The following is a 23,581-nucleotide window of genomic DNA, read 5'->3' as shown; positions in this document are numbered from 1 at the left end:
GACCCCAGTAATTTATTATTACTTTAGGAACAGCCACTCTGGTTCATTGGTTTAAGTGCCACTACCCTTGAGGGGCATGATGAGGGCTGTCTGCTGTTGTTTTCCCTGATCTGACTGCTCACAAGATTTGTTCATGGGACAGTTTAACTGGACTCTCATATGCCTGTCTGGATTAATGGCATTTGACTGTATATCATGAAAAATCACATCACTAATTGCCAGTGGAGGTGGATGGTGCAAGCAGGAGAAGGGACATGAGAAAGGAAAAGCACAAAAGGAGGAAGAATGGGAAGAGAACATGTGATGAAGGAATTCTTTTGCACTCCAACCACTGACGATTCAGGGTCTGTAGCTTCTCTCTTTTAATCAGTGCATCCATTTGTTGCCATTTGTCAATCCAAATAAGCCTTTCTCTACTGTAATTTATTTTTGAGATAACTGAAGTCTTTAACAAATGCAGGCCTCACTAATGAGACAGTTGCTCTTCTTTCCCCATGTCTTTACATTATGGACACTACAGAAGTTAAGTGTGTGAACGTACTGGAGAACTGGTCCAATACCAAAACAAAAGATGCTAAGAACCAACTGTTATAACATCTTTGTATCTGGAACCTAGCTTTCACCCTCTCTTACTTTCAAGCACCCAGGGATTATAATTGTCCCACTGTTCTACTGTCTAGATATCAGGAGATTTGTTAGACAAGAAAATAAGAAGCAAGATAGGGTGGTGCTAGAGAAGAACATGCATAAGACCAGGAAGTGCCATGCTGGAGAAGAGGAGCCATAACTGGGCCAAACCAAGTAGAATGAAGACCAGATGCCACATCTATCATACTGTGTGTATGTCAAAGATCTGAAGAAGTAGTTATATGTAGAAATATCATTTTTTTCTTTAGTGGAGGATGCATTCAGCTAGATCTCAGGACTCTAGGCCCTCAATGCCTTAACAAATAAGAGAAGTAGTTAAGTCATTTCTAAATGACTATGGGCCCTGTTTTTCTGTTGTTGTTGCTGTTGGTTTTTGTTGTTGTTTTGTGTTTGTTTGTTGTTTGTTTTGAAGCAGTTTCTGTCTGTAGCTTTAACTGTCCTGGAACTTACTCTGTAGAACATGCTATCCTCAGTCTCACAAAGATCTGCCTGTCTCTGCCTCCAGAATGCCTGAATTAAAGTCATAATGCCATCACCTCTGGCAACCTGACTGTTTCTAAGTGGATATCTGGGTGGAAATTTCAGAGATGAGGAAAGAAGAGACTGTGTGATGTGGGTATGGAACACGTACTGTAGGCTTCCACAGTCACGGTGGGACATGCTCTGTGGTCTAATACTCTGAAATTGGGACCACACCTTACTACCAACACCTTAGGAAAAGAGAAATATTTCCCAAATGAACTTTCAAGTCACACTTTGTTGTCATCAAAGCTACCTCTCCAACTTATCATTCATACTGAGATACCCTGTACATCATGGACTCAAGGATGGGATATTACTGACCAGGACTAGGTTCAAGGACCAAAAACACAAGCTATGTTTTTGATCTTTCATCCCCATCCCATAAAAAGAAGGGAACCTTTTCTTAGTCCAGTCTTCAGCATGGCTATTCTTTGAAGCTCAGCTCCTTAGCTTTCATCTCAATCATCAAGAACCTCTTATCTTCTTATGCCTTTTAGCCTCTCCTCTCACAGACTCCTACCCTCTGCCCATGTGTATGCCAGCCCTCTCCATAAAGTTTATTTTTCTGGCATTTTATATCCTACTTCTTGGTCTGTGGAACTTTTATAATGTTTTGTCTTTGCTATCTACTAAGTATTTTACCTATTGAAGGCCTTTGTAGTTGTTTCCCAATTTTAGATGCAGTAACTCCTTGTCAGTTCTCTGTTCAGTCAGCCACAGTTTGCTACCCCTGGTCCCCTTTTACTTATGAAAGTCTCCCCTTCTCATAGAAGAGCATCCCAGGTCTCATCTCTAAGAATCCTGTCTCTAAGAATGACTATCTACCATCCTGTCTCACACCTGTTTATACAATTTCTCTTTCCTATAAGTTTTTTTCCATAACATTCCATGAAGATATTAATATATTCCTAGATAAAACCACCTTCCTCTTTTTCTTCATTCTCCTTCCAGCTCTTATTCAGCCTTCTCTCAGACTTGGTCCCAAATGCCTAGCAGCATTTCCTCATACACCATTTTTTATTGTTTTAAATTTTATTCTCATTTATTTATTTTATCTGCTTTACATCCCTGTAGCCCCTTCTTTCCTCCATTCTCAGTCGCAGTCTCTCTCCCTCCCCCTCCCCTTTTCCTCAGAAATGGGGAGCTTCCTTTCCTATCCACCTCAGCTCATCAAGTTACATCAGGACTGAAGTGTCCTCTTCCCCTGTGGCTTATTAAGTCAGTCCCACCAGGGAAAACTGATCAAAAAACCTGACAAGTTAGTCATTGTCCTATGCAGTCCCCATTTCCCTTACTAGAGGAACCACATGAAGCCTAAGATGCCCATCTGCTACATTTTTGTAGGGGGCCTAGGTCCAGTTCCTGCATGGTCCTTGGTTGATGCTTCAGTCTCAGCAAACTCCTCTGGGCCCTGGTTAGTTGGCTCTGTTGATCTTTTTGTGGAGTTCTCATACACCACTTTTTGCCTTCAAAGTAAGATGGCTTTTACCACTCCACTCCACAAGCAGGCCCTCAAGCACCCAGGGACGAGTGCACGCACACATGCACACACATGTGTGCTTCACTTTTTATAAGTGATGTTGTCAATGTTCTTTTGGTTTGGAAACTTAATCCAAGATGATATATTTCGGTCCCAAATTTGACTTGCCTCCTCTGCAAAATCCTTCACTGTGAATCTGTATTCCTGAAAAGTCTCTTTGACCTTGTCTCTGAAGACAATGCAAAATCCCCCCCTTCCACCTATAAAACCTTCTCTGGTATCTCTGTTATTCAGACTCCTGGCACTAAAGCTCTACTCACCCCCTGCCTTTTGGTTTATTTGAGACAGGCTTTCTCTGTGTAGCCTTGGCTATCCTGGACACACTTTGTAACCCAGGCTGGTCTCAAACTCACAGAGCTCTGCCTGCCTCTAACTCCCCAAGTGCTGGGATTAAAGGCATGCACCACCATGCCAGGCTTGATGCTCTAACCTTATATTGGGAAAGGCTCATCTCTCTATTGGCCCTTGTCTCTCTAGATCATTCCCAGTACCTGAAATAATATACTAAGTAGAACAAACAATTAATTTTTACCTAACTCACTAGCATTTGATAATTATGCAGTGGGTGATACATAACAAATGTTTCATGAAGGTCATTTTTGGACATTTACAGTTTAAAAGCAGTTTCTGTATATTTATTTGAATCCATACCCATAATATCCCTGTGCAGGTGGTTTTGTCTTATTCTCAGTTTTTGCTGAGGAAAGTAGTGGAATGGAGCAGGCATTTATTTTCAACCCTTTCTACGCCAAGTGTTTGCATACACAATTTAATTAAATTTTCAGAAAGTACTGTGAAGTGAGTGTTCTTAGTTACATTTTACAGATAGGAAAACAGAAACTCAGACAGGAGTCCAAGATCACAAGGAGCATATAAATCTGCCTTCTCTGCTATTTCATTGTTCTGTAATTTGATCACAATAAATCAAGTGGGCCATACTGAGAAGGCATACAAAAGGTATTATAAAGTAATATTATAATTATTATTTACATTTATGTTTTGGTTTTCATTTCTATGAAATTTACTGTCAGGCATATAAAGATGTGAAAGGGAAACTAAAACATTTCTATTTCCAAACAATCCTTGCCTTTCTCCTTGCATATTATAGTTGTAGGAACAAATGACTGAGTGCTTCCCGTGCACCAAGCATTATTCTTAGATGTTTCAATGTTTTCATTTAATCATGAGCATTATCTTATGAGGTACGGGATATTTTATGCCTAAATATATGCATATGTAACTGCAGCTCATAGGAGTTAAGTAACTTTACAAACTATAGTTGGTGAGGTATTTGTAATTTAAAGTTATGTTGGTCTTATTACAAAGTTAATGTTCTTTCAATGATACTAGAGTACTTTTCTAAAAGGATGAGAAAATCAAGGGTCAGAGTGACTTTGTGACATCAACTCTGGTGACTATATTTCCCATTTCCCTCTGGGTGCTCACTTCTCTTTGTCAAAGGCACTGTTCTTATTATAAGCAATCTTCATATGCTGGTGGTCCATCTCCCCAACCACATCAGCTCTTCCAACCCTATTTAGATGCCCCACAGAGAGTTCTTACTAAATACGTGACAATAGATGATCATGGATCCCTCTCCACTTGAAAGAATTATTGATAAACTATCATGTTTTAACAAAACCTTTATCTCCAAAAGAGTGAGACTTTCGTGCTTAAATGTATCAATTCCTCGCCTCCCTGCAGCTTGAATTCAGGAGCCCACACTCCCTACCTCTGGACAGCATCTATTCTAAAGGGAGCTTCTAAATTTCAGAATCATTTCACTGAAGGCTAAATTGTGGTGTATGTGTGTGTGTGTGTGTGCGCGCGCCTGCGCGCGTGAGTCTGAGAGAGTGAGGTCCCAAGGGGGGGGGGGGACTACACTCTAAGATTCTGCATGCAGATGGACTCTGAGAATGTTCTCTATCTAAACAATGTGTCAACTTCTAGCAGCCACACTTTTTATAGTAAGTTCTAAAGATTGTGTCTCTTATTATTAGGAATATTAATAACCTTATATTTTTACAGGGAACTTCCATTTACACTAAAGGCTCCTGCACAAGATTTTGTAATTTTTAGTTTGTGCTCTTTCAATCCCTTTTAGATTTAGCATTCCTTCAAAACAGCCCCCTGTCCATTCTGGAGGAATGGAATCCAACCCAGGGAAGCAGAGACAGCCAAGACCACAGAAGAAGAATTTTCATCAGTTTGAGGTCAGCAGCTGATCCTGTTGCACATTTAAGATCTTAAATGCAGCCATAGGTCTTCTACCTTCTCCTTGCCTGTTTCCAGAGTTTGCAGGACCTGTAAGCCTTAGTGCCTCCTGCCATAAGAATTCACCTTTCCTAGTCCCTTTTCCCATAGATGGCTTCAGGGATGCTGTAGAAGCTGGCGCATCAATTATCTCTTCCCCTTCTCCAGACCAATTTCCTCATGCATTTGTATGAATTCACTTAGCAGCCTACAATGAGACAGGCCATTGTAATAATTATATCTAACACTTGTGTAGTTTTTACTATGAGCCAGGCACTATAATAAGCCTTCTACATGTATAACTTTTATTGATCCCATAATAGTTCTATGAAGAAGAGTTATTAAGATCCCTATTTCATGGAAAAGGACATTGAGGATCTGAGTGACTAAGCAACCTGCCAAATAATACACAGCTAGCTAATAATACAGTCAAGATTCAAACCTGTGAACATTCATAAACTACTCAGGTGTATCTTGCTATTGGTTTCCATTCTCATATACAAACAGTAAGATTCAAAGGTTGGGAGGCCATGTGGCAGTCAGAGGGAACAGTCTCAAGAAGTCAGAAAATGTTTTTTTCTCTGATTTTCTTCCAGTATCAAGCTGTAGAACATTAAGGAGTCGCTTAAAGTCCCCTGCTTCTGAATCTGCAGGCAGGGTCCAGTGTGTGAACTTTAAGAGAGCCAAGCCAAGAAAGGTTAATCTCCTCCAAGTTTATAGAGCTTAAAAGCATTACAAAAATTCAAAGTGTGCCTTATCGTGATCCTTTACATTGTAATTCCAGCCTATTCATCTACCAATGAACCTGGGATAGAGACCTTGCTCTGTCCCTGGATTCTGGTGCCATTCATGTGCCAACAAATGGTCTCAGGGAGTAGTGGATGATCCATTATCTGGATATGGATTATTTCTCAGGAGTAAATCGTTAGTCCTGTCAGCTGCTGATGAATTATCCCACTGCACCTGGGGGCTCATCACTTTGCTTTGCAAGGGACGTGTAGGGAATGCAAACAGTGACTAGACTGAAACAGTGACTGTGCAGGATGGGTCCTTAGGGCCAGGAAATAAGCATGGTGGGCTTAGGTTCCCTCCAAGCAGTAACAAGCCCACCCACTTGTGAGAAGATAATAAACTTACCCACCCACAGGTCAGCCCAAGGTTTGCAGGATCAATTCCTGACCTCTCCTGATGTTTAGAGCCTGGTGAAGGAAGAAATAAAGTAGAAAAGAGCCTGGCACTCTGACATACCAGAAACTTCTCAAAGAGAGATAAAAGGAATGGACAGCAGAAAGAGAAACAAAAGTAAAGGACTAGAGATAAACAAGGATAAAATAGGGAGTGAGCAGAGAGATGAGAAAAAGAAAATAAAACATCTCAGAAAATTCATGAATAATAAGAAGATTACAGTGAAAAAGAAAGCCAGAAAAAAAGACTCAAGAAAATAAAAAGGAGGGGAAAATAAAAACAAAAACAGTCTCAGAAAGAAATTTTGGAATGATAGTAGAGTAGAGGCAGAAACTGAATTTGTATGTGAAAATACAAGTCTGGAGGAAAAACAAATAACAGAAGAAAAATGTGAGAAATAAACTAGAAAAATTTTAATAAGATAAATAAAAATAGAATCATTAAAGACAAAAAGACAATAAAAAGAAAAGGCATGGAAATAAGAGATAGTAAACACAATGAATGAAATCTGAGAAATGTGGAAAAAGAAACAAATCTTTAGAGGGATGAGAAATGCTTTTCCCCAAATGTATCTTTTTCCCTCTTTGATTTCAGGACACATACAATTTCAATGTGATGCGCAGGGTTGACCTTAAAAATGGTTAGGTTTCCATCTTTGTTTAGAAGGTTGACTCCCTTGTTACCTGAGATATGACTCAGCAGTTAAGAGTACTTGCTACTTGTGGAGTTCCTGTCCCCTCCAGGTCTTTCTATTTCCCTCTTCTTCCATAAGGTTTCCAGCACTTTGCCCAAAGTTTGGCTGTGAGTCTCAGTATCTCCTTTGATTCCCTGGTGAGTAGAGTCTATCAGAGGTCCTCTGTGGAAGGCTCCTGTCCTGTTCCTTGTCTTCTCCTACTTCAGATGTCTATTCTGTTTGTTCTTCTGAATGAGGATTAAGCATCTTCCCCAGGGTCCTCCTTGTTGTTTAGCTTCTTTAGGACTACAGATTTTAGTATGTTTATCCTATATTTTATGGCTAATATACACTTATAAGTGAGTGTATATCATATGTGTCTTCTGGCTCTTTGATCACCTCCCCCTGAGTGTGCAGCCTTGTCAGCTACAGAGGAAGATGATGCTGCCAGCCTTGATGAGACCTGATAAGCTAGGGTCAGATAGAAGGGGAGGAGGTCCTGCTCCATCAGGGGACTAGGGAAAGGGTGTAGGGGTAGAAGAGAGAGGGTGGGTGAGACTGGGAGGAGAAGAGAGAGGGGACTGCAGTGGGAATACAAAGTGAGTAAATTTTAATAAATAAATATATAAATAAAATTAAATTTAAAAATTATATTTACAAAATAAAAGAAAAAAGTACTTGCTGCTCTTGCAGAGAATCTACGTTCAGTCCCCAGCATATACATGTTAACTCACAACCATCTGTCACTACAGTTATAGGGGACCTGATGGTCTCTCTCTTCTGGTCTGCACAGGCACCAGGCATGATGTGGTTCATATACATATATGCAGGCAAAATATTCATACACATAACATTTAAAAAAAAACTTTAAAATATTGCATAAAATGCTCCCTGCCTCCCACCAGCTGCTCACTAGTCTTGTAATAAAAAGCAGTAAAGGTAGAAACAAAGCTGGGACTAACCATCTGTATAGATGCAGATCTAAACATATAGAAAAACACATTCTCTCTCTCTCTCTCTCTCTCTCTCTCTCTGTGTGTGTGTGTGTGTGTGTGTGTGTGTGTGTGTGTGTGTGTCTGGCAAATGGAGACACAAAAGATAGCAATCCAGATATTTAGGTGCCAAAAGAAGCAAGACATTGTCCAAATCCGACTTCACAACAGACAGGTATCATAAAAAGCCATTCCAACAAGAGGGGACCCAGGCAGAAAACTGAGAAGATGTAGAGATACACAATCACAGAGTTATGACAGAGACTCAGAAAAAAAAAATGGCCATAGGAAGAGATAGACAGCCAGGGTAGGAGAAGGCTCATCCTTAGCTCAATTCATCCCTTCTGCATTCAGAGAGTTTTCTAATGTCAGAAACTGGCTTCATTCTTGGTCTCTTTGTGGAGCACCTGTTCTCTCCAGGTTTTTCTATCTCCCCCTTCTTTCATGAGATTCCCTGTACTCTTCCCAAAGTTTGACTGTGAGTCTCAGCCATCTGCTTCAATACCCTGCTAGGTAGAGTCTTTCAGAAGTCCTCTGTGGAAAGCTCCTGTCCTGTTCCCTGTCTTCTCCAACTTCTGGTGTCTATCTTGTTTGCCCTTCTGAATGAGGATTAAACATCTTCCGTAGGGACCTCCTTGTTGTGTAGCTTCTTTAGGATTATAGATTTTAGTATGTTTATCCCATAATATATGGCTAATATCTACTTAAAATCTGGGATCCACAACGAGACCAACAGAGCCAAAAATCTGGACTCAAGTGGTTCTGCCGAGACCAAATTAACCAAGGACCATGCAGAGAGAGGACTTATACCCCTGCTCAGATGTAGTCCACTGGCTACTCAGTCTTCATGGGGGTTCCCCAGTAAGGGCAGTCACTGGCATGAATTCGACTGCCTCTTCTTTGAGCACCTTCCCCCGGCAAGGTGGCCTTACTAGGCCACATAGAAAGAGGATCCAGACAGTCCTGATGAGACCTGATAGGCTAGAGTCAGATAGTAGGGGAGGAGGATCCCCCTGTCAGTGGACTAGGGAAGGGACATAGTGGGAGATGAGGAAGGGAGGGTTGGGTCTGGAGGAGATGAGGGAGGGGGATACAGTCTGTATACAAAGTGAATAAATTGTAAATAATAATAGTAATAGTAAGAAGAGGAAGAAGAAAAGAAACTGGCTTCTAACTACTTCTCTCAGAATTTTCCTCTAAGCTTTTCAACAGTTGATAACAATGTTATTTATTTAAATAAACTCACTCCTGCTAACAGTCTGTTAGCTACTGTGTTACCCATCCTCAGGAACAGATGCCCACCCCCACCAGTTTGGATAACTATCCAAAAGGCCTCTTCAGGCACGGATGTAAGTGGTCGAATTTCTGCCTTGTGGCTTAGACAGAATTGTAATTCTTCTTGACTTCTACTCCAAGACTAAGGTTTTCTCCACTACATACCACAGTTCTCTACAATTTGCATATTATGAGGAGACCAGCATATGAGACCCATACCCCAGATGGAATAACAGAAGTCATACATCTTCTTACCTACAAATTGTTTCTTGATAAAGAAAAGTTTGAAAACTCCAGTGTTAAACAGGGCCAGATGAATTCTAAGGTTCCTCCTAGCCCTGACATCCTGGGATTCTATGACTAAGAGCTAAGATCATGCCAATCTAGACTTTCAGTAATTGAAGAGAAGTTGATTGGATTTTCTGGACTAACATGGCGTCACTGTCTTCCTAATGAATATTTAGCTGTGGCCCCAATTTATTGATTTTGCTTAATATGAATATTTCTTGGCATAGCTTCCAATACTGACTGGTAGACCCCTGATAATGTGAAATATATATCCTCCACAGCCTCTACCAGATAAGCTACAGATGGCATTTATGTGTCTGTCCATCTAGCATGTAATGACATGCAGACTTTACCACGCTTTCTGGCTAGTGCTGAGCACATGAAAGAATGAGAAAACTGCATTTGAAAAGGAAATGGTATTTTGTAGGGGAAATCAGGATAATCTAAGGGCTTTGAATTGCTATAACCTGCAGCAAACATAAAGAACCAAAGTGAATAGCTTTACATTGATGATCAGTACCACCACTTAGAGGGTCTGCCTCCTTAAATCTCCTTCCTTCCTTCCTTCCTTCCTTCCTTCCTTCCTTCCTTCCTTCCTTCCTTCCTTCCTTCCTTTGTTCATTCTTCACAGAATGTTTTTTTTTTTTCTGTACCAACCTCTGTACTATAGCTGGGAACACAGACTTAATACCTCATCTTTGAATCCAGATTGTGATAGAGTGAATGGGAACAATAGTAATAGTAATAACAATGTTGCTTAAAATCAACAAACTTAGGCTATGAATAAATGTTTATGGGAAGAAATAATTTGAAAAGAATATTACTGTATATGCACATTTTAATTATTCCCCCAGGCAAAACAGTTGAATCAGAGGTCCTTTTTTTGTATGCAATATTCAGAATTCACAGAAGTCTTATAATTAGGTTAGGTGAAATAATTTGCTTTGTAAGTATAGCTCAAAAAAGTACAAGTTAGCTAATTTTTTTTTTTTATCTTTTAGTTGCACAGTCTTGGTGATAGGGTTTCATTTATTGGTAATTGTTTGAGATCATTGTTTTGGGAGAGTGTCTGGACATTTACTGAAAAATAAGGGAAGATAAGCTTTCTTTGATGTTACCGTGACAATAACCCTGTCATTCCCAAATAGTGAGAATTTGGTGCACATTGTTGAACTTGCACTCATTTCAAGTATCTAACAACCATATAACAATCACGTTTGCTGACTCACATACTTGGGTAAGTGTGAGAACACTGGGAAGTTTCCAATATACCTAGACCTATGAAAGGGCTTAACATACCAATAGATAACTTGAGAGCTTTATAATCAGTGCTTTAAGAGAAATTTGGGGGAAAGGAACTGAGAAGAACTGAGACTAAACAATGAGGTGAACTGAGCTAAAAGACAAGAGCAGCTGGTGAGACTAAATGATAAGGGAAACTTTGGTGATGTATGGTGAGAGGAGTCTAATGTATGGTATTGGGTCTGATGAGGAGCAATCTCCTTTACTCTATGTCCTTCTTTTAAAACAGTAGGATGTGTTCTTATGATCCAGGAAGCAATATAGCAAGCAGACCACTCTGTGGCTGAGATTAGCAGAGTACCTTGCTTCACTTTTAACTGTTTCAGTTTAGGATGAAACATATCTGCTCCATTTGTAAAACAAAGCAATGAGAGCAAGGCTCTTATCCACTAATGCTCTTCCCTTGAAAATCACTTTCTTTGCCTTTCTAACAATTCTGTCTAGCAGAATTCTGTCATGGAGGTGAGAGGTTTCAAGTGTTACTGAATACTAAGGTGGCTATCAAATTATTTACATTCCGAAGGAGCCATAATTATTTCCAAGATAACTGGTTGTAGAAATAAGTCCTTCTAAAAATCCAGCAATAGAATTTTCATGATGCCACAGGATGATTCAGAGCATTTGGTCTTAATTACTTTGATTGTCCTCCAGGATTTAATATATGAATATTACATTGCGATCTTCAATTTAATTTCTTGTGTAAATGGATTGTGGCAGAATCCTGTAGTCCGGGAAATGGCACATAATTCAGTGTGGAAGACACTATCTTAACTCATCTCATTGCTCAAGCCATTTGTTGTCTCTCAGGCTTTGACAACCAGGAGATGGGAAAGTAGCAGAGGTGATGTGATCTCTCAACCTGGGTCCAGACAGACATGAGCCATTGTCCTTACGTTGTTACACAAAGACAGCACTTCCTTTCAAAAAGACCATTCCACTCAATATGCAGCTGTGTGCCTTGGGCTTTCTTAGCACAGTTGGAAAATCTGTGACATGCATGCAAGATCCTAGTCTTTGGTAGAACACTAAATTTGCAGTATGATTTTGGGCAAGTCTTTTAATTCATCTGAGCTTCCCATTTCTCATTATTCATGATCATCGAAATTTTTTTCCCCTAGAAGGAATGCTTCCTGGTAAATCTAAAGTCTTGGCACCATGACTGGACAAAGGTCATTGGTATACATTCTGTGAATAATAAACCACCCTGGAAGAGAAGGGAAGGTTTGAGGGAAGAAAGGAAGTTCAACTGGAGGGATTAGAAAAGAAAGGAGAGATAGAGAAAACAGCTCTGCAACCTTAGTAAGTTAACCCTTTCCCGTTTATCTGGCTGAGCTTGCAAAGGGCTTAGCAAAATGGGCATCCTTGGGGCTCAGGAAGTCTGATGGAAATTATTGGTAGTGGGAATGACACTCAAGTATTAACTGAGAAGCCACTGTGCTAGGAATTTATCTGTGGTTGAGGCAGGATAAATATATATCTTTCATATATTTATATAGAAGGATGTTCACATAAAATCTATGAAGAACCCCTAAAAATTAATAAGGAAAAGAACAAAATACTAGAAGAAAGATGGATAGCAAGTTTAAATAGGAACTGTGTGGAAGATAATATAGAAAAGACCAATGAATATATGAAAAGATGCTCAACCTTATTAGTCACCAGAGAGATGCACATTAAAATCACAGTGAGATATCACTGTACACCCACCAGAATGATTAAAATTTCAAAATCTGAAAACAGTGTTGATAAGGGTTTGGCACAATGAAGGGGTGTAAATTGGTGCACACTTTGGAAAACTGCCAACAGCTACCAAAATGGAACATGTGCATATGTTATGACTCAGTTATTCCACTCCTAACAAATACAGGCACATATGCACCAAGAGAAAAACAAAAATATTCAGAGTGATGTTAATCCAAATAGCTCCAAACTGGAAGAAATTAGCTTTTCATGTCTACTAGAACGGATAAATCAACAGTAGCATAGTCACAAAAGGAATATTATATAACAACAAGAAAGAACAATAGAAATTTCATGTTACAGCATGGCTGAATCTCACAAATATAACATTGAATGAAAATCCAAATGCTAAGAAGTACCTACCAAATTATTTCATAAAAGTCAGTGACTGGAAAACTTATGTTTAATTATGTAAGTTGTTTGAGTAAAAAAAGCCATAAAACCATTCATGTAAAATAACAGTTGTTACTGTTTAGAAGTTAATAAAGGGATTAAGGTTAGGAAAGCAGACATAGTTTAGGAATTAGGAATGCTGATATCCTATTTCTGTTGTTATGTTTGAGGCAAGGTCTTACTATACAGTTCTAGACTGGCTAGACTTGAAGCTAGTATTTAGCCTAGTCTGTTCTCAAATTAATGAAGATTGTACCATGGTTACCAGAAGAAATATTCTTCTTTTCAGTTGGGTAACAGATAACACTGTCTTTCACATAATAAACAATGCATTGGTGATTTATGTGTTTCTTTCTGTGTAGTATATTTTAAGAGAAATCTTTAAAAGAGAGTTAAGAAAAATTCAGACACCTTTGTCTCAAGGCACTCATCCTCTCACACTCCTGGCAATGGGATTTAAGCCTCTTTTTGTGTCTCTGTATTTATCTACAGTGATATTTTATCCGTAAAGCCAGCTTGAACCAAGCCTGTATCTAACAGCTGTCAGTAAACTGAAGTCAGTGACATCATGTACCTGTTATTGCCTACAATCCTATTTTCCCCTTCCCAAATTATTCTTGCTCTATTGCATCTCTGTCTTCCCCCACAAAACTGTTCCATTTTCTATTTGCAATCTTTTTCATGGCCTTTAGACTAAAGGCTATGGAACCAAACTAGATTTATTTTTCTGAAGCTCAGCAAGCTCTTCTCTCTAAAGATGTCAATGCCTACACTTCTTACGCTGAAGCTTCTTTTGCCTCTGCCAAATTTGAGTAGTTGGTCCAATACTTCTTCATCTGGACATCTAAGATATTGAAGTTCCTAATGAAAAACTCTTGGAGCCAGATACATTTCAAAGTTGTGACACTGAAAGGTGTTATCAAGATAATCATATGCATTTGTTTTATCATATAATACATTTATCAGACAGTGACATAGTTTATATAATCACACATGTTCATATTTTGTTATGAAATACGTGAATATTCATGCTGAGTGGGATGAAAAAGTAATATTTTCATGCAACAATGTGGATAAATTTTGAGATAAGTTAAAATGAGTTTTAGTGTCAGACTTTTAAGTTTTTAGTTTTCAGTGCCTTGTGTTTTTAAAAATTGAAATTGCTAGGCTCATGAAATCCCAGCACTTTGGAGGCTGAGGCAAGAGGATTGCCATGAGCTGGAAGCCAGCCTGGTCTGACTAGCAAGTTCTCAGCCAACCTGAGCTACAAAGTGAGACCCTGTTTTTAAAAATAAAAATAATAAGAAAAATAAATTGTAGTAGGAACCTCTTTTTAATTTTTTTTTTAACCATTAGACAGATAGAAGTACAGATGGGTATAAAATGGTCATTACGTGTGATTGTCTTCCCAAATAAGTGAGAAATGCACATTAAATAAGGTTTTTATATCTCTCACAGTGCCCAATTGTGAGTAATGAAATTTCATTGCTGGCAAGAGGAACACTATTACAGAAATCCACCCCATGTAAATCTGCTACCAAGTCATAAATGCCCTGCCAGGGATCTCATGGACATCTCTGGTACTCAAATAGTAATCACTCATAAAAATATGTCCTTTTTCTTGCTGTGGGTAATACAGGTTTAACTAGAAGAGAAATGTTGGCATGGCAGGTTCCTGGGACTATTTTCTTGTATGCAGTGTGAAAGGAAAGAATGAGTTGTAAGCAACAATTTTGGGTTCTTTTGTTTAAATATTATTATTCTCAGCTACACTTTGTAATGCTAGTAAGTGGAAGTCAGTTTAGAACTCCCTTTAGGACAATACACAGAATTCAGTGAGCTTGAATTGACAGTTCAACATAGAGGTAGATATTTATTTCCAGCTAGCTGGGGAGTAGGAGTACTATGTTCTATAGTCCTAGTATATTCCAGAGACAAACCAAGGGTTCTCAAAGAGATTGATAAGGGAGTAGAGCATAAATCAAAGTTAAATCATGAAGCTTTCCCATCCAGGAGATTCCAGTGAAACACAGGAAACTCCAGTGAGAGAAGATCATGTAACCATTCTTAGCAAAATGACTGGAAGGGAAAGCCAGCCAGGTAGATAAATTTTAGAAGTTAAAAGGTTCAGCTTCCTACCTTTGGGGCACAAGACTGTTTGCTTCTAGAGGGCAGAAACCTTAAATCACAAGTTTGGTACCTCCTACAGCAATTCCCCAAGTTCTTCATATTTAATAGAAGATAATAGGACTTATACGAGCTTCACCACCTCTTTCCATTTGAGGCCCAACAAATCTGTGATGTCTTTAAAAAATAAGATATATTTTTATTATTTTCATAATAGTAATACATATTTCTTGTTTAAAATTTAAGCAACCAGATAAATACATGAAAGCTTAAATTCATTTGCCATTTCATTTCCTACACATTTTAGTGTATTTCCTCCTTCCTTGCTTATGTTTCCAGGTCTTTCACAAAATTTTAACAGAGTTTTGTGTTTTGAATTACACTCTCAAGAATATGCAGGACATTTCTCATGTTAATATTATAACCAGTGCAATTTAAATGTTCACCAGACACAGTGGCTATACTTAAATATAGAATGTGTACCCTGACTTCATGGAATTTGGTCTGAGTAAAAAGATGAGACAGATATACATGATCCAATAGTGAAAAATACAAAATGGAACATAATTAAATTTAATTTAGGAAGATAGACAGGAAAGACAGCTAGAATCCAAAAGCAGGAGAGATTAATGTGGGTAGAAAAAAAAGGTTCATGGACAAGAAAGGACTTAATTTTTTGTTTGTTTGTTTTTAAAGAATAAACAGGGAGAATGAGGAAAGAGAAGCATTGAGGAAAGTGAACCAAAGGAAAGCTACACTGAAAAGGTGAAAACCCTTTTATCCTTTTTGTTGTTGATGATAGAAGCCTACCCTTGGCCAGTTTTGAAACTCTTCAAAGGTTCATCTTCCATACAGTCAAATAAAACCAGGTTTCTTACGTGAAGTGATTTGGAAAATAGATGCATAAAAATGATTCACTCGTGTTAATAAGACAATAACATAGGCTTGGACCTTCTGCTATTTAGAAATTGTCTTTTTGCTGCACAATGAACAGTGATGGTTCACAAGTCATAATATGACTGGCTAGAGTCCTCAACTGAACAGCTTTATAGGTAGGTAGCAGGTTACATGATTCCAGAGTCTTGGCCACAGTCAACTTATTACTGTGTCTTAGTAATAACAAGAAGAGAATACCAATGAAAGAAAGCCCAAGGAACAATCCCCCTTCTTCTACTGAACACACATAAAGATGGCTAAAAGTAAGTAATCCACATTTGTGCTCTGAAGACTTCCCCAGTGGAACTAAAAATTCCCAAGGGGCATAAAATCAATGGTACAAAGAGAACTAGAAAGGTACATGAAATGCTATAACTTGTTCATTTGTGATGTATCCAAAATGTCCTTTCTTGTGTAGAGAGACCCGCCACTAAACAGTTATATGCCTTTGAGAAAGCAGTATTAGATCTGAGTTCACCTCAGTTCTCTAACCCATCCATAAAATGGAAACTATACCAAAGTTTCTTTTCACACCATAATCATATGGACCTATGACTTTTTTGATCATTACTTCCTTTCTGATTTTAGGAATCCCCTATAACAATGCAAATAACTCTGAGAAAAGGCTACATCTCACCATACGTTGCCAGTCACCACCATACCTGGGAATCGAAGTCCTTTAGAAAATTGGACCAGAAGAATGAGCAAGCTCAGCCTCAGGGGAGAGGCACAGAAAGGAGAAGTGGGTGGGTTCTCAAGATGTCACCAGTTAAGCAGAGGGAGGATCTTAATACCTCCTCCTCTTTCTGCCTCTCCCCTGAGTGCCCAGTAGAAGGCTGTGTTTGGTTGCATGCCTACGTAGGTGCCTGCTCAGCACAGGATGACCTGGCTGCCAGCATTACTGTTCTAAGCCAATGAGAGAACCTTGAGGTGAATGATCTTGAGGCCAATCATAGGTGGATGTGTCTCTTTAATGGCTAAAGAGATGTTATTTTTGGCTCCTTTTCATTGGTCCAGGCTAACAGAAGTCTCTCTGGAGTGTCTGCCAATGCCAATCCGCCAGCCAACGGGAGTGGATTTAGCTGTGGGATCTTGTTTTTATCTGGATCTGAAGATAGCCTTGTCTCAAGGGCTGTCTTCATATGTCTCGTCATTGTCATCCTTGACTGAAAGCTTCTGCCAAGAACACAGGAGACATAGCAGTTTCACCTAACTGAGGCAGCCTGATGAGAGGTAGGCATACTTGGGGACTAGGGGTTGTGTGTTTGCACATCCCCTGCAGGTGAGTGCAGGCATATCAGCAAAGAAAAAGAATAAGGAGGTAGTACTGGTGGGAGTGAATACTGTAATGCTAAAGGAAGATTTTTGACAGGTTACATTGTTATTACTTTCTTCCCACAAGTTATAAATATTCAATGGACCTATTCAAAACCCTGTAGTGTCTTCTGTATCCTTATCCTGTGTGCCCATAGAGAGAGGATTCCTAAAAGAGTAAAAGGTGTGCTAATTCCTACTTAGAACCTGCAGTCCCCATTTTAGGTAGTCTACAACACGCAGTGAGAGAAACTGATGTAGCTGGACTCCAAAGACAGGTTGAACACACAGTGTTCTCTTCTAAAATCCTAGCTTACTCTGGGTACTTCTGGTTATGATTCATGGAATGCTGGGACTATGAGTTCTACTGTAAATTATTCTATAAGAATAATTTGGATCTCTGACCACTGTTATAATTCTTAGTCCCGTGCTAGATGAAACATGTAAGTGTGGCAGCTTTCTAAGCAATGTGTACACAAGAAGCAAGGTAAGAGAGCCTTCCATATTTCTGGAGAGATGTTTCAATTATTCAGGAAACATTTACTGAGTGTTTTCTGTGTGACAGGCACTATAGCATATACTGCGTGGACAGAAAATAACACATATGGACTTTTGGCAAATGTTGTCAGGCCAGAACCAAGGGAAGTGTATACTTTGGTCCTTGGTTTTAGACTGTTTTTAAATCTTTTAGTGATTGCCTTGTAGTAATGGTAGATTTTGAAATGCCCTAGAACTGAGGTTGTTTTAAAAGTGGTCAGAAAAATCTGTTTTCAGTACTCTTAAGATGCTCCCAATATAAATTTTGTATCAGAAAAGACTTTGCCACAAATTTGCTGTAAGGTCCTGGATGAGTCATTTCTCCAGTCTCTCTTCATTATAATGAGTTAGACACAAGACAGTTTCTAACATTCCTACTCTAATAGGCAGTCTTTAGTTTGAGTTTAACGGGACATGGTCTTTCTCCATGGCCTTAGCCCCATTTGAAGTGTTGTCTCCAGCTATATAATGAAGTGCTTTGTCACTGAGTAAAGAGGGAGAAGTATTTGTGAAAGAAAGATGAAGAAGAAAGGAAATGTAATAAACGTCCTGAGGAATCTCCATTTTTTTTTTTTTTTTTTTTAGCTCAGGAGGTAGGACCCTGCAATAAGTTGAAGCTAATCCCAGCAGATTATTTAGGAACTAATGAAAAGAGCAATAAAATAAAATTTATTTATTTTATTGGGGTCTTATAATGCTTGAGCACCAAAGAAATGTTGCAGCAGAATTAAGGGCCAGTAAAATCTCTGAGCAGCCATTTGCTAGGCTCAAGACACCAGTTTTATAAGAACATCTTTATTAATCACTCTTCTCCTGCCTGTTTTGGGTATCGTTTTATGTCCCAGATATTCATCTTACTGGCCTCTGATATTCTGAATGATGTAAGGTCAGGAAAAGTGAGAGTGATTCAGAACTGCACTTCATTCCTTAAGTACATCTAGTCAGTGTGAGTTCCTTGTTTGAACACGGTAGCTAAGAGAGGTAAACCAAAACAAGAAGTTAAGGGGATAGAGTCAATGAATCCAATCAGTGATCCATATTAATGTTTCTTACATGAACATGCTGATTGGTAGCTCTCCAGGTGCCAAATGACATCTGGGAAACATTACTCCATTCCCCAATTGACATAATAATTAGATTGCACAAATGGCTCCTCTGTGCTCACTCCCAGCCTAAGAGACAAATGTTATTGGTGAGCCAATCAATCTTCCCCCATCTCATCCCTCCCCATCAAAGTTTCAACACTTGTCAGCAATTGTACTGTGGAAGTTGAAAGCTACCCAAGTAAGTGAAAACTGGCAAAGATGTATTTTGGGAATGGGTTTTATGAAGCTACTTTCCAGCAGGTTGAGTATAGTATGGACCTTGAAATGTACATGAACAGAACCACAAATGGACATAGCACAAGGGGCTAAAAGAATAAAGGAAAGCTAGTGGCTTCTTCTGTAAGATTTTGCTTTCCTTTGTTCCAGCTCACCCTCAGGCAGACTAAGAGACTAAGGAGAGCATGGCAAAAGAATACACTAATCATTTAGTATAGATCCTTATGACAACCTAAATAATGTCCTTTCTCCCAAAACTATATATTAATTCCCCCAGAATCTGTGACTATGGCATGGGGTGGGACATTGCAGATATAGCTTATTTAAGACTCTTATGATGGGGAGATTATCTTGAATTGTCCAGGTAAGTCCTAATTGTAATAAAAAAAAAGTCCTTAAAATATCAAGTCAGAGGGAAATTACAGATAAAGAGAAGGCAATGTGATTGTAGAGGCAGAGCATGGAGTGATGTAGTTACAAACCAAGGCATGCCATCCTCCACCAAAAGCTAGAAAAGGCAAAGAATATATTTCCCCCCTGGACCATTCCAAGGGAAGTTAACTTTGGGAATAATTGGTTAAATTTACATTAGATTTCTGACGTCCAGACTAAGATAATATATGTACATTGTGTTAAGTCATGTAGTTGATGGGAATTTATGGCCAAAGCCTTATGAAAAACTAACACACTCTTTCATCACTATGTCTCATGACACATATAAGGATAACTTCTTACTGTTGTGTAAAAAGCATCAAAGTCATTTTTTATTAACTTGGTTAAATTTGAAAATTTAAAAAAAAACCCACACACTGAAATTAATCAGACCAAAGTTTATACATCTCAATGATCTTTTATACATTTGAACTGGGCATTCTGAAGGTTTTCAAAACACAGTCTAATGTGGAGCTCTACAACCTCAAAATCTTTCTTTGGTCCAAGTACAATGATGCAACATTGAATGTTAGGAATTCAAAATTCACAAATATGTCAACATTTCTGCATTTAGGACAGCTTTCTTGCTGCAGTATTTATAAGCTCCTGTTTTCTGCTAGTCCTTTTGCATGAATTTATATATCTAATTACCTCCAACCACCAGGCAGACCTTGGGGGATAAGAAAGGACACTGAGCAGGTAGAGAAATACAGTAAATATGTCTAAATTGAAACTACAATTGGGAGCAAATCAAATCTCTTTTAGTAATAACACTAAGTAGGGCCTTTAGGAAAACAAGTCATGGCAGAACTAACTTAATTTACTCTTCTGATAAGGTTACAAAGCTTGTAGATCAGGAGAATGCTGTAGACAGGATGCATCTGGACTTTAACAAGGCCTTTGACTTGGGCTCCTGTGAGGCCTTTGTAGATCAGGTGAAGAAATACAGACTTCAGGTGAAACTCCAGAGCTAGCAGGTGGCTGCCAATAATGTGGATCATGGTCTCTGGTGACAGGTCATTGGTCTCTGTGTGAGTTACAGTCAAGTCGCCATTCTTATCCATCAGCTCATGTGGAAATCAAGACAGATGTCATGCTCTCTAAGGGTGAGTGTGATGGGAACCCAAAGGATCCAGCTAAGAAAATGGAAGTAGGAGTTAAGATCATAAACAATTTTAGTAGGTTGGAGCACTGATTGACCTCTGTGAAATGCAATAACCAATACGAGGATTTAGAAATTCACATGTACAAACACAAGTTTATATACAGAGAAGTTGTCAGAGTACAGGAGGCAGGAGTGCCAGCAGACAGACAGCTTGATGACTCAGAAGAATGGTAGACTCAAAGCAGGGGAAATTTTAAGTGTGTGTGCCTCCCCAGAAATGGGAGAAAGTGAACCATGTACCCATCTGATTACACTGCCATTCCTCAGGCCACACTGAGGTTCAGTTCCACCAAAGATTATTTTTTAATCTGTCAGATTTAAAAAAGATCATATTCAAAGATAAGAGAAGGAGAGATCTTTGGTTAAAAATTACAAATGGTTAGACAAGAGGTTTAAGTTTTAGAGAGGTATTATATGGCGTGGTGACTGTAGATAATAGTGTACAATTAAGATGGCTGAAAGAGGTTTTACTGAGATAATGGATATGTTAACCAACTTGAGTTATCATATATATCAGAAGATCATGCTGTACGCCAGAAGGATATACTCTTGATTTGTCGAATATGCCTTAATAAAACCAGTATGGAAAAGAAATTCACCAAAGTATACGCAAAAATGGATTCAGAGAACTTTTTCTAGATCAGATACCTGTTAACTGATACAGGATGGACTTGAGGTTGGGACTCTCTGATTCCATAGTGCACATACTTAATATCTACACCAACCCCCCTCTCAGGACCCTTTGTGTTAAAATGACAACGGGTATTCCTTTTATCTGTATTATAATTTATTCTATTAATCTTACATTTCTGGACACAAGATTATTTCTTTTTTGAAGAATATCTTAGACTTATTATACTAATATGGATTATGAATACCCCAAGAGAACAAAAAGCTATCTTTCTTCTACTTTCAACTCTGTCATGGTTTTTCTTATTTTTTAAAAATTATGGATACATTAACTTACCTACTGGGTATTGAAATTGCAAGAATCATAAAAATACTTGCATATATTACCTACATAATGTGATTGATGGTAAATGTGCAAATCACTAAATGAACTTCCATTGCTTCAGAATAACCACTATAACTGTATAGAAATACACTGAGATGTGTAGAGTATAATGTGAATTGATTAGACTAAAGTAATTCAGAGAATTTCATACATTCTGCTTTGAGCATATTCATTCCTACTCCATCTCCACCATCTCCACCCTTACCTCCCTACTTATCCAACTTTTATTTTTCTTCATTCCTACCATGGAGTCCACTTTGTTTTCCTCAACTATTACTGGAAGTGGAGCCTCCTTAACATGGTACACTGAAAAGTCATAAGCTAAAAAAAAAAAAAAAACCTGACTCTCCTCTCTCTGTTTCCCAACAACTGTCAAATACCAATAGCTCCTCACCTGCTGATAAAACTTACTACACACCTCCTCTGCTTCATGCTGGGATTTTTTTTTTCTGACATGCAGGTCATGTGCATGCTGTCACAACCACAGTGACTTCATATGTCCAGCCACCCTGTTGTATCTGAAAACACTATTTTCTTGAAGTCATCCACCACCTCTAGCTCTTAACGTCTTTCTTCTTCTTTTTAAAAGATCACTGAGCTTTTTGAGGGAAGAGCATAATATAGATGTCCCATATAGAGCTGGGAAGAAAAGAATAAAGTTGTTTTATTTATAGAGTGGTCAGTGTAGCCAAAATTCTTTTAATCAATACATCATTTTCTTTCTCATATAATATTTGAAGATCTGAAGCATTAGGCATTAGATTTTGGCAGGAGTCTGAATTACTTTGGATATTTTTCAAATGCAAAGTCTCAGACCTTAACTAAAATGCAAGGAGTAAGGAGTTCACATACAACACATTGAGAAATAATATTGTCTGCTATGAGATTAATCTTCTGTGCAAAAAGTGGAAATTAAAATAATAATTAAAAAAACAGTTCTGAGGGCCTCTGAAAGACTCTATCTAGCAGTGTATCAAAGCAGATATTAAGACTCATAACCAAACCTTGGCCAGAGTGCAGAGAATCATATGAAAGAAGGGCGAGTTAGTATGACCTAGAGAGGACAGGTGCTCCACAAGGACAAAATATATCAGGGCACAGGAGCCCTCTATGAGACTGATTGTCCAAACAAGGACTATGTATGGATATAACCTATAACCCCTGCTTGGATGTAGCCCATGGTAGCTCAGTAACAAAGTGTGTTTCTTAGTAAGGGGAACAGCAACTATTTCTGACATGAACTCAATGACTGGCTCCTTTACCTCAGCCCCCTGAGGGGGAAACAGTCTTGCTAGTCCACAGAGGAGGACATTGCAGCCAGTCCTGAAGAGACTTAATAAGCTAGGGTCAGATGGAAGGGGAGGAGGACCTCCCCTAGCAGTGGACTTGGAAAGGGGCAGAAAGGAGATGAGGGAGGAAGGGTAGGACTTGGAGGGAATGAGGGAGGGGTCTATGGCTGGGATACAAAGTAAACAACCTGTGATTAATATAAAAAATAAAAATTAAAAAAGCCCAGTTCTATGCATAAATATGTGGAGGAAAGAAACATCTTTTCTCCTCTCCTCAGGCTACATAATTAGTATAACTGTCTTCATTGCAGTGCTCAATGAAGTACTTCCCTGGGTACTCGGTTATGGAAGCTCACAGGGAATTAAGCCACCAGTGAACACTGCACCACTGTGGCTCCCTCAGTGAAAAACTGTACCATCACCAAAAATATAAGCTCATTATAGGTTTAAAAAATATCTTTCAGGGAGTTCTGTCCATAGCAGTTAGAACTCTTACTCCTAGAATCTCTCCCTTGGGAATGATTACTTTCTAATCCAAACAACAATTGAAAACCAAGAAATAGCCCAATATGAAGATTCCGCCTGAACACACACACACACACACACACACACACACACACACACACACACACA

The sequence above is a fragment of the Psammomys obesus genome, unplaced genomic scaffold (assembly GCF_907164565.1).
Source record: "Psammomys obesus unplaced genomic scaffold, mPsaObe1.curated_primary_1811, whole genome shotgun sequence".
Lineage (NCBI taxonomy): Eukaryota > Metazoa > Chordata > Mammalia > Rodentia > Muridae > Psammomys > Psammomys obesus.
This window is presented reverse-complemented; position numbering follows the sequence as displayed.